General features: G+C 32.6%; 1 long non-coding RNA gene across 2 annotated transcripts; it reads right to left on the bottom strand.

Annotated features, from left to right (window-relative positions):
- Positions 1-2,994: 2,994 nt before the first annotated feature.
- On the bottom strand, positions 2,995-15,705 carry LOC143047586 (uncharacterized). Of its 2 annotated transcripts, XR_012969601.1 has the most exons (8): positions 15,528-15,705; positions 14,550-14,658; positions 12,493-12,616; positions 11,416-11,721; positions 10,178-10,290; positions 9,177-9,366; positions 6,298-6,387; positions 2,995-4,742 (listed from the first exon to the last, which is right to left on the bottom strand). It is a non-coding gene; the product is annotated as an uncharacterized LOC143047586 (long non-coding RNA). The 2 variants fall into 2 exon arrangements; XR_012969602.1 differs by lacking the exon at positions 14,550-14,658 and having other exon boundaries at positions 15,528-15,704.
- Positions 15,706-16,243: the final 538 nt, after the last annotated feature.

Below are 16,243 nucleotides of genomic sequence, written 5' to 3'. Positions count from 1 at the left end.
ATTTTTCATGGTTTTGAAGTTTGTATGTAAACGCTGCTTAACGAAATAAACCAAACCAATTGAAAGCAAGTTGCATTTCAATATAGGTAATGATGTTCCGTGGAAAATTGTGATAATCGTAGTAGCTAAGTTGACGTATGCAATTTCAATCATATCAATTCAGTTGGACATTCAGATAAAACGTGGTCTAAATCAAAGTAATTGTATAATATCTGTGATTTGAAAATTATCAAACGAGTCATCGTTATCGACAGTAATCTGCTGTTAAAGTTGTTAAAGAAATAACGCTGGTCACAATACCTTTCCGTGAATAATTGTGTAGACCTACATCGATATTTTCAAGGACACTTACCTCATATAGTAAGAGTATTCATTAGATTAATGGGCGATATTTTATTTGTTGAAATATGATATGAAAAAGATCGTGAAACAGACATAGGACTGTTATTGATTTCCTCATAAGTGCATATTTATCATTTATACTACGTTATAGATTTCGTATCCGCCGGTGCGTGCTTCTTCTCTATAAAACTCATCGAGGGCACTCGAACCAAAATATTCGTAGGCTCCATTTTACGACGATTTTGAAGTGAAACAAAAACAAAAGATCTAACATTAGTAAATCATATTTAATCTGAGAAAAAAATTTAATCCTGACATCTTAAGAAAAGTCTGAACAATAATTTTTCAGACTTTTCGACTGCGGTTAATCCATTAATTTTTAGATTATTCGCTTGTTGTCAAATATGTTTTCTTCGGTAGCTTTCCAAATAATTCAGGAGATTTTGATGTGAACTAGTAAATGACAAGATACTGAAAAGTTTGAAAATTAACATCTTTATGTTTTTGAGTTACAAATTTAGGTACGACGCTCATTTTCATAGTACTAGAATATTTTTTATTAGGGGCCAGCTGAGTTGACGACCTATTGGTGACCTTCGGCTGTTATCTTCTCTTTTGTCGGGTTTTTGTCTCTTTGACATGTTCCCTATTTCCATTCTCAATTATATTATTGTCTTTTTGTTGTTGGGATGTAGATATACACGGCTACGTCCACTCTTTGTTTTTGTTAGATGTATTTTGCGTATCCATCTGCTGAATTAAGCCTGTCTAACTGATTTGTATAGAGATCTTAGGTTGTACTGTTACACCGCTATCCTATGTTAGGGGTATAATGGGATCCAGCTCATAATGTTGACTCCACCACATTATATATGTTTGTGCTTATTCAAAAACCAGTTGTTGGCATGACACGGAATATGTTCTTCTCATATATGTTATGATGGTATGATACTAAACACCTAACGAGAAGGATTGTGCCTGATATTCATATGATGAAATCATAATCTTTCAATCAGTTTAATTGAAGTCTGGAGCTGGCATGTCAGTTAACTGCTAGTAGTATGTTGTTATTTATATATTATTGTCATTTTGTTTATTTTCTTTGGTTACATCTTCTGACATCAGACTCGGACTTCTCTTGAACTGAATTTTAAATGTGCGTATTGTTATGCGTTTACTTTTCTACATTGGCTAGAGGTATAGGGGCGGGTTGAGATCTCATAAACATGTTTAACCCCGCCGCATTTTTGCGCCTGTCCCAAGTCAGGAGCCTCTGGCCTTTGTTAGTCTTGTATTATTTTAATTTTAGTTTCTTGTGTACAATTTGGAAATTAGTATGGCGTTCATTATCACTGAACTAGTATATATTTGTTTAGGGCCAGCTGAAGGACGCCTCCGCGCGCGGGAATTTCTCACTACATTGAAGACCTATTGGTGACCTTCTGCTGTTGTTTTTTCTATGGTCGGGTTGTTGTCTCTTTGACACATTCCCCATTTCCATTCTCAATTTTATTGTCTAAAGTCAGGAGCCTGTAATTCAAAGGTAGTCGATTGTTGCTGTGTTACATATTTATTTTCGGTTTTTTTTTGGTCCATTAATTAGGCCGTTTGTTTTCTCATATCATTTTTTTACATTTGTCATTTCGGGGCTGTTAAAGTTGATTATGCGGTACGGGTTTTGCTCATTGTTATAGACAGTAAGGTTACCTGTAGTTGTTTATTACTTTGTCATTTTGTCTCTTGTGAAGAGTTGTCTTAATGGCAATTATACCACATCCTTTTTTTTAAATTTACTGACCACAAGCGAATTCTATTTACAGTACTAAATTTCCCGTAGTGGATAAATAAATGAAATATCTAAAAAACGAAAAAATGATTTATTAGGTTAGTAATGAGATTTTTCTAAAAGTATTTTCTCTGTAAATTGCCGTATTTATATTTCTACTTCAATTTCCGTTCTACATAGCAATGCAAAACTTAACGAAAACATTCGGGTTATGTTCTTCTCATACGGGTTCTATTTTTATGCCTAACGGGTGGGATTGTGCTTGATTTTGATATGATGAACACATAATTTTCTAATCAGTTTTATTAAGGTCTGGAGCTAGCACTACAGTAACTGATAGTAGTTCTTTGTTAATTTTTGTACTATTGTCATTTTCTTTAGTTTATTTTGTTAACTTTTCTAACAGTGTGTACTCGGACTTCTTATAAACTCAGTTTTACTGCATGCATTGCTCTGTGTTTGTTTTTGCTACATTGGCTAGAGGTATATGGTGGGCCTCCATTATCAGTGGACTAGTACCCATTTGTGTTTATGGACGAGCTGAAGCACGCCTTTGGCATGTTATGGTGTGGGATTTTCTCCCCGTGTTGAAGACCCATTGGTGGTCTTCGGTTGTTTTTTACTCTTTGGTCGGTTTGTTGACTCTGACATATTCTCATTTGTATTTAAAGTATAATTATCATATCATTTAAACATACTTTTCTACATTTGAAAATGCCTGTACCAAGTCAGGAATATGACAGTTTTTGTCCATTCGTTTTTGATGCGTTTTGTTATTTGATTTTGCCATGTGATTATGAACTTTCCCAATTGATCTTCCTCTAAGTTCAGTATTTTTGTGATTTTACTTTTTAGCTAAAACTAAATAAGAATAAGCGTGAGCAGCAAACTATAGCTCTTATACCAATTATAACGTCAAAAAAGAATTAAAAACACAAACTTTTAAACTTATCGACGGAAAGTAGAGCAAATATTTGCAAATTCAAACATGTAATGAAAACAACAAAGGTACAAAATCATACAAATATTTTCTACTTATAGTTAATGAATATTTTATACAAAATTATCATGAGTAATTAATAACATGTTTAACATTTTGCATGTTTCGTGTCTTCAAATTGTATTTTAATCATAATGAGGTATATTAAAAAAAAACACAGTTGGTTATCATTTGACTAATAAGTAGCACTCGAATCGAAACAGTCAGAAATCCAAATCAAGTACGAAAATGACGAGTATAAAGAACCGAAATTTTCAAATAACAAAAAATACGTTTTCGGCAATCTGTGCCTGGGAGGAAAAACTCAAAATGCTTAATAGTTCAAAAAGACACACTTATATTCAACGACAAACTAATTTAAAGTATAGAGGTTCACCTGTGGTTCTGTATATGACAAGTAATATATATTTCCATATTGTTTCAAAGATATCACTATAGGAAGAAAATGTTCTAAAATATCGATTCAACAAATATAGAGGTACACAGACGCAGTTGCTGTAAGAAATTGAAAGATTAGACCCTAAACTTATTATCGGTTTTCATTTGTAAATCGAGATATGAAGCAAACTTCACTGTATCTGATATCAAGTTCAAAATCAATCTAATTTAATTGTCCCTGAAAATACGTGCCTTGTCTTAAATGTTTGTTGAACAGACGAAAAGAGAAAAAAATAAAAGAAATTTAAAAGAATGCATATACCTTCAAACCCTTTCATCGCGGACTCATTCAGTTTTAGAATAAAACCAACATTCATAGTCGGACCTCAATATCACTGATTTACGAAAGGAAATTAAGCAAAAGATATGAAGTAAAAAACAAAACGTTCATCTTTTAAAATGAAACGTTCTGACATAAACGGGGTCTCTTCATTTAAAACAGGTTTCATTTTCAAAGTGTAGGTAAGAGGTTTTTTTTAATTTATGACAATTATGGTTCGAACAAGGAAAACTAGAACAAAGGTCATCGAATGACGTTCATTTCATTGTTTATGGTGACAAATTAAAATGGTTAGTTTAGCTACATATGTACACAGTGGGCAATCTTTGGCAATTTATGATGATTGTTTGAAAACAAATAAATATGAAACAAAGAAACACAAAATGGCATATAGACCAAGCATACTACTGTGAATTCATTAATATTCGTTGGATACTAATTTTCATGGATTTTGTGGGTACAGGAAAACCACGTATTCAAATATTCAACAAATTAAAATTTTTACAAAGGAATATGTGCATATTTTGTCAAAACCACGAAATCAAATATCCACGAATGTGTAATTTTTCCTCAAACCTCGAAAATTGGTACCAACGAAAATAAGTGAATACACAGTAGCTGAAATTTAAGACAAGAATGCAAAAAATGTACCATAGCACAATTACACAATGACGTAAAGTACAGAGCCACGTCATATGTATCAAAGAAACGCCTTAATGTATATAGACAAAGCCATTAGCAAAAAAGAAAGACAAGAGTACACATTTTTTTACATTTATAATATTTACAGTACGACGGCTGATATCTTTCCTTGTATATTAAAAGCTCAACTCTCTAAACGCTGCTGGCTTGGATTTTTCCTCTGCATATGCAAGCGTTCTTAATGTATGTTATATCTGTAAGTAAATAATATATTACGATATAATAAACACTCCTCATAAAAACTCTAACAGCACTGGCATCGACCAAGTGGTTGCAAATTAACTCATCATAGATACCAGTATCAAAATTTTATATTGGCACCAGACGCGCATTACGTCTATAAATTAAAGACTCATCTGTGACGCTTGGATTATAAAAAGTTAACAAGTCCAAAAAAGTTCGAAGTTTAAGAGCATTGAGGACCAAAACGTTTTGTCAAATATCGCTAAGGCAGTCTATTCCGGAAGGAAATATGCCTTGAAATGTGAAACATTCAAAATTTTGTAAACAGTTGATTTATATGTATACTCATATTATTTATAACTCATGTCAACACAAGTGCTGACCACTTGGTTGGTGATTCCTGTGAGGAATAAAAACTCAACCAGCAGTGACATTGACCTAGTGACTGTAACTCAACTCATTATAAATACCAGGATTGGAATTTTGTATTTGCACCAGACGCGCGTTTCGTCTACTAAGATGCATCAGTGACACTCGAGAAAAAAGCTTGAGAAGGCCAAATAGAAGTACGAATTTGAAGAGCATTGTGGACCGAACATTCCTAAACCTTTTACAAAATTCAGCTAATGTAATCTAATCATGAAGTAGACAAGCCGTAACAGTTAACTTATACTTATGACCATATCAATGATGATTCATGTCAACACAGAAGTGCAGACTTTTGAGCTGGTGATACCCTCGGGGAATTACACTCTATCAACAGTGGCATCGACCTAGTGGTTGTTAAAAAAACCTCATCATAGATACCAGGATTGGAATTTTGTATTTGCGGCAGACGCGCGTTTCGTCTACCAAGATCCATCAGTGACACTCGAAACGGAGGTTGAGAAGGCCAAATAGAAGTACGAATTTGGAGAGCATTGAGGACCGAAAAATTGCTAAACCTTTTACCAAATACAGATAAGGTAATCTAATCATGAAGTACATAATCCTTGGTATTTCGAAAAAAAAAAGTTTTGTAAACAGTTAATTTATAATTATGACCATAGCAATGATAATTCATGTCAACACAGAAGTGCTGACTACTGAGCTGGTGATATCCTAGGTGAATAAAAACTCCACCAGCAGTCGCATCGACAATGTGGTTGTAAATAAACTCATTGTATATACCAGGATTGAAATTTTGAATTTGTTTCAGTTGGCGTTTCATCTTCAACAGTCTTGTCAAATACAGCTACGGGTATCTATGATGGTTTATAAAATGATGGGTGCTCTTTTAGAAATCAGTTGAGCAGTATCTTCTGTTTTTGTTGTGGTTGTGATTGCTTAGTTTCTTGGTTGCAACAACTACTTTCTTTACTATTTTTAATGTGACGTAATAATTACACGTAAGATAAAACCTGACATCACAATTTATTACAGTCCAAAATCAGAAGCCTCTTGTATGATTTTCTTTATTTTAGTTCTTTGAATGCCTTGGAGTTTAGTTTGACGTTCATTGTCATTGTACAAGTACACATTTTTGTATTGGGGGCATTTTTATGTATGATAATATCTAAAACTTACTACAGCTATATCGGTGGAATATCATCCAAATTATTGAAGCAATTGTGATTATGACACCGGTTACAATAAGGACAGGAATAATGTAGTTACCTGAAATATTTATCAAAAGCAGATATTTTAACGATTCATATTTATATGTGTGTAAGTGGATCTCTGAAACATTTTTTTTTAAACTGTAATTAATCGGATGTTTTAATACGTTTTATTTGAATGTTGTGTTCGAAGTATAGTATCTGAAACAGAAAAAAAGAAAATATCAATTAGTCAGAATTAATTTTAAAATATTTCCTCACACTTGCATTGAAAAAGAAATGTCATATATAGTTATTGCCCTGAACACATTTACAAAACAATACAATAATTGTATTAGACATCTTTATATATAGGTTATTCCCAATCGTTTGAACTTTCGATGAGTTTCATAAGTAGAATAAATGCAGAAAAAATTACCTTATCTCTTAATACCTCAAAACTGCATTTGGCCTACATATCTTTAATCATAATGAAAACATGTAGTCATAACCTGTCTACATAATGATAAAAGAACATCCTGAAAGTAATGCATTTTCTAATTTTGAGTTAAAGTGCTAAACAATATAATTAGCTTGCGGTTATACTCTCGACGGAACAAAGAAAGAACCATTTCCCTCCTCTTCTTATTTTCATATGATTCAGATTTCCATCAGACACTTGTTAAAAACAAGAAGATCAAAGAAGCCAGATCATTTAATTTTACTTTCAGATATATAGATAATGTTTTTCCATTAACAATTCAAATTTTTCTGATTGAGTTCCATTGATATATCCCCCAGAACCTGAACTTAAAGAATCAACAGACACGGCTTCCTCCGTCTAATTTGAAACCTATACCTCAAAATAGACATACACGGCAATCTCAGTACCAGAATCTATAATAAACGAGACAAATTATCCCCACCTTAGTAGCAATATGCCAACTTCTCCTGCATATGGAATATACATTTCCCAACTTATTCGGTATTCAAGAACTTACAGCTCCTACTCAGACTTTGTTAAACGTCACCAGTGTTTGAGCAGAAAGTTGATGAACCAGTGCTACATGTATGTCAAAGAACGTCTCGTCATTTTTCTAAAAACATTCATCGGTAGGTATCAAGATACCTTGTTGATAAATAATCCGCATTAAGAAAAAAATACGCGATGGTCTTGAAGTATAGATTCTGGATTGTTTATCATCTTAATAATGTGTTATACTATTCTCTTATTTGTCTTCATGAATATTAAGTTAACTGTTTAGTCTGTTTTCATTCTTATCCGTTTTTACTTGCACATCCTGTCATTGGGGTTTTGTTCTATTATAATTCTCGTATTCTTGTCTTTTATTAAAGTGCTTTTGTATATATGTTATTTCGTATTTCTTTGATTCATTTAACGTAGCTCTGTACTTATTCATTTCGTTATTGTGCTCTGGTAAAACATTTCTGCATTCGTGTCTTTCATGTTTGCTATTGTACTTTTCTTTATACCTTTTTATACTTCTTTGGTACATATATGGCGTGGTACTGCACTTATACATCTTGTATTATGGTAAGTTTGTATATTCTTGTCTTTGAAAATAAACTCATCATAGATACCAGGATTAAAATTTGATATTTACGTCAGAGGCGCGTTTCGTCTTCAAAAGATTCATCAGTGACGCTTAAATAAAAAAATAGTTAAAAGGCCAAATAAAGTACAAAGTTGAAGAGCATTGTACACCATAAATGTCTTAAAATTCTTGCCATATACAGCTAAGGTAATCTATTCCTGAGGTAGAAAAGTCTTAGTATTTCAAAAATTCTAAGTTTTGTTAAAGGTTTATTCATTATTATGAACATATCAATGATAACTCAAGTCAACACAGAAATGCTGACTACTGGGCTGTTAATTCCCCCGGGGGAATAAATCTCAACCAGCAGTGGCATCGAGCCAGTGGTTGTAAATAAACTCATCATAGATACCAGAAATAAAATTTTATTTCTACGCCAGACGCGAGGTTTCGTTTACAAAAGACTCATCAGTGACACTCGAATTTTGCTAATTTGCTTGTTCTATATGTCATTTTGTGCTTCGTTGTTACATACTTGTTAGTTTTTATAGTGATTAAGAAAAGAACACAATGTTGACTGCTGTACCCCTATGTTAACACTTAACCTATTATGTCTGTTTATTTTGTTTGCACATGATTGTCAATATAATGAAACTTGTTGCGACAGTCAAACAAGTGTGAGGTTTAACTAGCTTTAGGTTTAATCCACCCTTTTTACACAAGAAAATGCTTGACCATAGTCAGGAAAATGAAAATTGGTATCAATTCCTTTGATGTGTTTGAGCTTTTGATTTTGTCATTTGATTAGGGACTTTTCTTTTTGAATTTTCCTCGGAGTTCAGTATTTTTTATTTTACTTTTTCCGACTCAATAAGCTTCATCTTTTTCATGGTTTTATCAATTCACTTCTAATTTTCAACTGACACTGTACTAAGTGTACTTATTGTGTGCTGTATTCCTGTCGCGTATTGTCATTTTGGCAGTATTTTTACGTTGCCGTATTGGCGGTAAGTTTGGATGGCCGTGGGGCAAGGTTCAGCTCACAATGTTTTTCTTGACATGTCTTGTGCCAAGTCAGGAATATGGCAGTGGTTGCCAAGTGGCCCGTTTCTGTTTATGTTGGCGTCTGTGTTTGTAGCAGTCAGTGTTTTTGCTGTTCCGTTGTTTGTCTCTTATGATTGATGTCTTTCCTTTTTGTTTTGGTGTTTGACCCGGATTTGTGTCAGTTAAATGGGTTTATGCCTACTGATCTGCGGTAAACTGCTATTGCCTTTATTTACTTCTGGTATAAAAATGATATTAAATTACATACTTTTACAATGCATGTTGTTGTTTATCTTCCTTGCAACCTCGTATGTTTTTTGTCCTAGACGACAAACAATAGTAACTTTGTTGTCACACATTTTTCCTACTGCGTTAATGTTATATTTAGCATTTATCTCTTTGTACTTAAATTTAAAATAACCTCCTGGGACATAAAAGACGACTTTCTGAACAATTTCCTGAAAAATAAAGGAAAATCACAATATGGAGTTCCCATGAAGTTTTCATTAGGAAAATAAGGGGTCGTAAACAAAAATCTACTCTTTTAATCGAATTTGACCTTTTAAATAAGACTTATCGCCGAGTTTGTTATACAATTCGCAACACAACAGGAGCCAAATAAGTACCACGATTAGCTTACCATTCCGGAGCAATCTGAGATCGCCCTAGTTTGTTGTGGGTGCCTGTTGTTGAGGCTTGTGTTTTCTATCTGTAGACATTTTGTCTTTTTTATCGGTGTTCTTTTTTGCCAGGGCATTGTCAGTTCGTTTTCGACATTCAAGTTTGACTATTCATTTAGCGCATACATAATGTGGTGAGATTTATAATGTTTTTAATTCCTTATCCTTTCTCTTACCTAGTAAATCAATGTATTTTGCATAATAACTTTTTTGCTCAAATACAAACCGAAATATTGTAAAAAAGGCAGGTTTCTTTTCAAAGTTCATTGATAAAATAAAATATTTGCTAGTTTGTGCTTAAATAAAAATACTTCTATCATTTGTTTAGATGTATATACATGTATATTGATATTCTTTTATGCGATTTGTTTTATGTTTTATATTTCTAGTACCATATTGCACCAAAAATATCCATTTTATATTAAATTAAAAAAAATGTAATGATTCAAAACTGTCTTCAAAAGCAGAATTTGTACAGTACATGGATAATATATAGCTTCAATATTTAGCTTGTAGTAATTTAATTTGAATAAAGTAAAGCAGGGGAAATTGGCACTACCTAATATGTGTACCATATACATTAGCTTACCCCCGAAATCACAGTACAATTGGGAATTGGGAAAACATTTTCCATTTTAACACTTCCTCTAATGATTCCTCTATCAATGTGTACCTTTGATGCAGAAAATAACGATGGATAGTCTACAATGCAAATATTCATACCCTTAAAACAACTGTTAATTGCTTAGAATTGCAAAATTATATACAAATGAAAAATGTGAGTCAGTTTTATAAGACAAAATCATATGTATATAATATAAAAATGCCTTCATTAGGGCAACATTAATTTACCGCGTTCAAATTTCATAAATTTATTACGAGAATCCATCAAAGTAATAAAATGAAAACTGGGTGAATCGCATGCACCGAAAAAGGAGAGAAAATAACAAATAAATACCTAACACTGCAAAAATATGTTGTAAGTGATTTAGACATAGACATATTTGTTATGATGATTGTATATGATATGTAGTGTCCATGTCAGTCGTTCATCTTCTCTATTGGCATATTTTTGTGTATGAAGAAGACCAGTTTTAATGAAGTTCGTAGTTTGATAAACGCCATATGATGATGCAGAAGGCATTTTACTGCTAAGAATTGGGAAGTTGACACCTGAAAAGTTGACCTCATCTCTTGTGTCATTGATTAGAGTGAGAATTCGTTCATCTTCGTGCATATCGAGAAAAGTATATGAAGTACACCTTCTAGTTTCAAGTAGTACATTATTTTCTAGAACATTTTGGATATATAGGTTAGGCTGTAGAAAATTACACAATTGACAATCATTGTGTGGTGGCATTGAAAAATTTAGCTACTTGAAATTAAAGAACACTCTATCGGCCCAGTAGTCAGCACTACTGACATGCATCATCATTGATATGATCATAATTATAAATTAACTGTTTACAAAACTTTGAATTGTGAAATACTAAGGATTTTCTTCCTCAGAACTAGATTACCTTAGCTGTATTTGGAAAAACTTTAAGGAATATTTGGTCTTTAATGCTCTTCAACTACGTACTTCATTTGGGCTTTTAAACCTTTTTTTCATTCGAGCATCACTGATGAGTTTCTGTAGACGAAACGCGCGTCTGACGCAAATACAAATTTCAATCCTGTAATCTATGAAGAGTGTGTCTACACAATACATCTTGTGTGCGACAAAACTTGTTAGGGCAAAACAGCGAAATTCGAGGTAATTTTAGTGAGATTTATTGTCGATGTCCGTGGTTGATGTCGTCATTTTCGTTTAAATTTTTTACTTACATAAATAATCACTTGGTGTGATACGTTTAGAAAATGTTTTAGCTCCACACGAATAAGTGTAAAGATTTTCCATGTCTTTTTCATTAAATCTAAAGATTTCCAAGTCATAGTTTCCACTGATGTTATTTGAAATCATCTTGTATTTATTCTTCCTATACGACTCTCCATTACTACAGATAACGCTGTTGCTTGGGCCAATACCCCATGCTTTCCGTATGATTGTATCGCAAATTTTTTCTGAAACATAGCATCTTAGAACGACACTATCACCGAAGATAATGGGGTCTGGTAATATCTCAAAAAACACTATAAAAAAGTAATAGCTTTTATAATTAAACAGTTGTATACGCACTCTTTGATAAATATATACTTAAAACGAAATAAATTTATTTATAAATAATGTAAAACTATGATTTACTATCAATACATTTGTAATAAGATATATGCTTGAGATCTGAACTTCTAGATTGAATGTGCTGAATGGTGTACAGTATATCATATAAATAAATATTGAAGTTTATCAATATGTATCGCTATTTTACAAAATTTTCCTTTGATCTTGCTGATTGGTAATTTTCTTTCTCAGCGGAGTCCAATGATATGAAACATTATCGCTAGAAAATAAGACCGCAGGTGCCCGTTATCAATAAATTAACAACTTCGTCATAGGTAAAATAGCGATAAACAGATTATCATTGGTCATCTCAACTCGATTGCTTTTCTGACTTTCGCTGTACAAAAAGCAAGAAAATTAATCTCGTTCAGATTATAATCAACGATAATCTATAAATATACGAGTCTGTATTAAGACCTTGCTTTAGAAAAGTGATAGACAAACAAATAGTGTGTGTAGGATAGGAGGAAATATTTTAACATATAGTAGCTTTTATACGAACCCTTCCAACTGTTGTCGTTTTTGGTCTTTAAGGTGCAGAGAAAGAAGTATTCTCTTTATATGTGACAACTCTTTAAAGCATGTTGTATTCGGATGTGCATGTATGCATTATCGGAAGTATTAGATAATTGCTCTATTTGTTTTATTGGCGCTTGTAAAATAAGCAAACAAAAGTAGGTTACCTGTTTTGTAAGATCCTTGAACAACGTACGAAAATGCAAGAGCTATCCATATGCATTTTGGCACTTGGTACGAACATGACATTGCTTGCTGTAAGGCTTATAGTGATTCATGCAGATAATTGTCCTGTCATAATATAGGATGTCACATAAATGAAAAAAATGAGTCAATTCCTTCAAACTATTTTTAAAAACCGGCAGAATTACTTTATAAGCAAGTTAGTCGCAAAGATTGTACATTACTCTTCAATCTGGAAGATGGCTGATACGCATTTTTTAGGTGAAGGCCGATATGGCTCTCCTATTTTTGTCATATTATTAGACCTATAGGCCCCGTGTATATGCCCCGCGCCGCATTTGATGCAAATCATTTATTAAGAAGAGAGCGCTTGAAACTTGATTTTAGATAGCATTGTCACCCAAATGTCTATCGATTGTTTTCAAAACCTTGAACCAACATGGCGGGGTCAACTTAATTTTGATAATAGTAAATGTAAACTCTGCATAAAACTTGATTTTACAAAATATCTTACAGCTTTGATTTAATTGACTTTCTAAACACATGTAACAGCATTATGTCTGTTACAAATATTTAAAATTTCATATTGTATTCATGTATTTAACAGTCTGGATACAATCATGTCCATCTATCAGAGGAGAAAATAGACAGAAAAAAAATATGTAATATATTAATGATATTTATTACCATAAATGTAACCGAAAACTTTCACAAGAAAGATAAAAGATTGATCTTTTTAGGGAATTCATCTACATTTCTTCTCATGGTGATAGAATATTAGAGGGGTCCTAAAAATTAGAAATTATACTATTTACACTGAGTACACTTTTTCACGTTCAGGTGTGTTTGAGTTTATTGTTTGTCCTGAATAAGCATCATCCAAACAAAATCATTTCGCTTCAGACCTACTATATTATACCTAAAATATCATAGTACACAGATATTAATCATGTGGGTCAAGTGAAGTATTTTAAAATTAGTCATAATAGAGTAAGTTTCACGTTTGAAAATCCAAAGGATTCGATTTTTATACAATGTGTATTCTTTGGGTTTATTTTTACTTTTATTCGTTTACTAGTTCTCAATTAAAAAATTTAAAAAAATGAAACATTTATTATAATCTATTGCTGTACTAACAAATTCGTTCAATCACAACCTTAAAATATTCACTAAAATTCCTTGACGACAGACTTTATCTCTGAATCTATAAATACATAACTTCAAGAATAAATCATTGTTTGTCTGTATTACCTATGGTAATTAATCTTAACGATCTTGAACAACTTATTCTGTATGTATGTGCCTGTCCCCCTGCAAGTCAGAGATTTATCGTAAGTACTATACAAACACCATTTGTGAGTATGGTCTTAAGGAAACGATGATAGTCCGTCGGAGGGGACGATAAATGGCTGCCCCGTGTTAATAGAGAGCCATACAACTTGCACATAAAAGACATCATTGTAGATTTCAAAAAAAGAGCAGGATAATGCCGCTACAAGGCAGAACTCGCACCCGCAAAGTGGAAAAGGATTAATATAAGTTGTAAAACTTGTTTCCCAATCCACCATAAATAAATATGTTTAAACAAAAACTGGATTGTTCATGACTTACGATCAATCTCAATCTTAATCGTAATATTTTTTTGTGAAACCGACCTGTTCATTGGTTGCTGTGTTACCGTTTTTTTACGTTCAATTTTTTTGTACATTGATTAGGCCATTAGTTTTTTCGTGTGAATTGACAAGTGAGAACTTATCATACAATGGGCTGATAATCGACATGCGTCATCCTTATAATTGCATCGTTTTATTCATGATTAAAAGATTAGGTGGTGTTTTAATAATTTTGATGAACTAAAATTCTGTCTGGTTATTATTGAGTTTAAATACAATGCAGTACATGTAGGTCTTTACGTTTCGCTAATAATAATTACAGGTTTATTATTTCAATACATGCATGTAGCTTTATTCATTTTGGCAATAAGCCATATCTAAATGTGTTGATTTGCAATATTTAATTCAATAATTTTTGATTAATTTACCTTAGTACAAGGATGCTAATTATTTCTAGAATGTTCAATGCATTTGAATTCAAACTTCCAGCGATGACTTTTTGTGTATGTTGCTGAAATTTCGACTGTATAACTAGACCTAAATATATATAAACAAGAATGTGTCCATAGTATACGGATGCCCCACTCGCACTATCATTTTACATGTTCAGTGGACAGTGGAATTGGGTCAATACTTTAATTTGACATTACAATAAGAAAAGATCATATCATAGGGAACATGTGTACTAAGTTTCAAGTTGATTGGACTTCAACTTCATCAAAAACTATCTTGACCAAAAACTTTAACCAAAACTGTAACCTGAGCTTCGCACTATGTTTTTCTTTGTTCAGTAGACCGTGAAATTGGGTTCAAAACTTTAATTTGGCATTAAAATTAGAAAGATCATACCATGGGGAACATGTGTACTAAGTTTCAAGTTGATTGGACTGCAACTACATCAAAAACTACCTTGACCAAAAACTTTAACCTGAAGCGGGAAGAACGAACGCACGGAGGAACGGACGCATGGACGAACGGACGCACGGACGAACGGACGCACGGACGAACGGACGCACGGACGAACGGACGCACGGACGAACGGACGCACGGACGAACAGACGAACGAACGAACGGAGGCACAGACCAGAAAACATAATGCCCTTCTACTATCGTAGGTGGGGCATAAAAATATTTTACACCATTTTTAGAAATTTCAAACAGAACTGTATTGACTTGGTAAATGACGAACACATTTCTATATATTACACATACACAAGACTATATTTGTTTACAAATTTTGTTTATATCTTCTTTTGTCAGTTTGCAGTTAAAAAATAGCCACGCCAATCCCCCGTCTAGCACACAAAAATACAAAAAGATAAATGATCGATGAGTGTTTACAAGATATATACAATTACAATTTCATTTTAAAGAATTAGAATCTTCTAAATAAACTAAATACTTACGAGCGGCGCAATACGGCTGATGCAATGTATTACTGCGATATACTTTAAAACATAAATTCCGTATGAATTTCTGACCAACTATAGAACACGAGATTTTGACAAGTGACAAAATCGGTAAATCTAGTTTGGACTTGAAAGGATCCATCAATATATTTATATTCACTTAGCTATATACGCATAAATCTAATCTATGTATACATATATATATTCGTGTGTAAATAAATTTGTAACTACATGTATATATAATTATATAAAATTATAACCGATAAACTTATAAATAAATATCAATTAAACTTCCTTATATTTAAAAATATTGTGTAATGCTAAGTCACTGAGCTGTTTACAGTTGGGAAATACCCTGTATTTTACAAAGAGAAAGGAGATATATAGTTTAATGATATAATTACAATCATAGAGGCCAGTGTAAATTCACTTTTTGTTAAATTTTACACTTTTACAGTTTATTCTTTTGTAGAAGCGTCACATTTTGTATAACTACCGTTTTAGTTGGCTTGTGTCTGTTATATTTGTTTTTCGTAAATTGTTTTGTACACATGTAATACATTACATGTAAGTCGTTAATTTTCTTGTATGAATTGTTTAACATTTTCTCTAAAATGGGACGTTTATAAATACATGTACACGTAGTTTGATTCACAGTATGGGTTTGTGTCATTGTTGAAGATCGTACGATAGCCTTTAATTGCCTATATCGT

This window comes from Mytilus galloprovincialis, chromosome 10 (assembly GCF_965363235.1).
Source record: "Mytilus galloprovincialis chromosome 10, xbMytGall1.hap1.1, whole genome shotgun sequence".
In the NCBI taxonomy this organism is placed as follows: Eukaryota; Metazoa; Mollusca; class Bivalvia; order Mytilida; family Mytilidae; genus Mytilus; species Mytilus galloprovincialis.
This window is presented reverse-complemented; position numbering and strand designations above follow the sequence as displayed.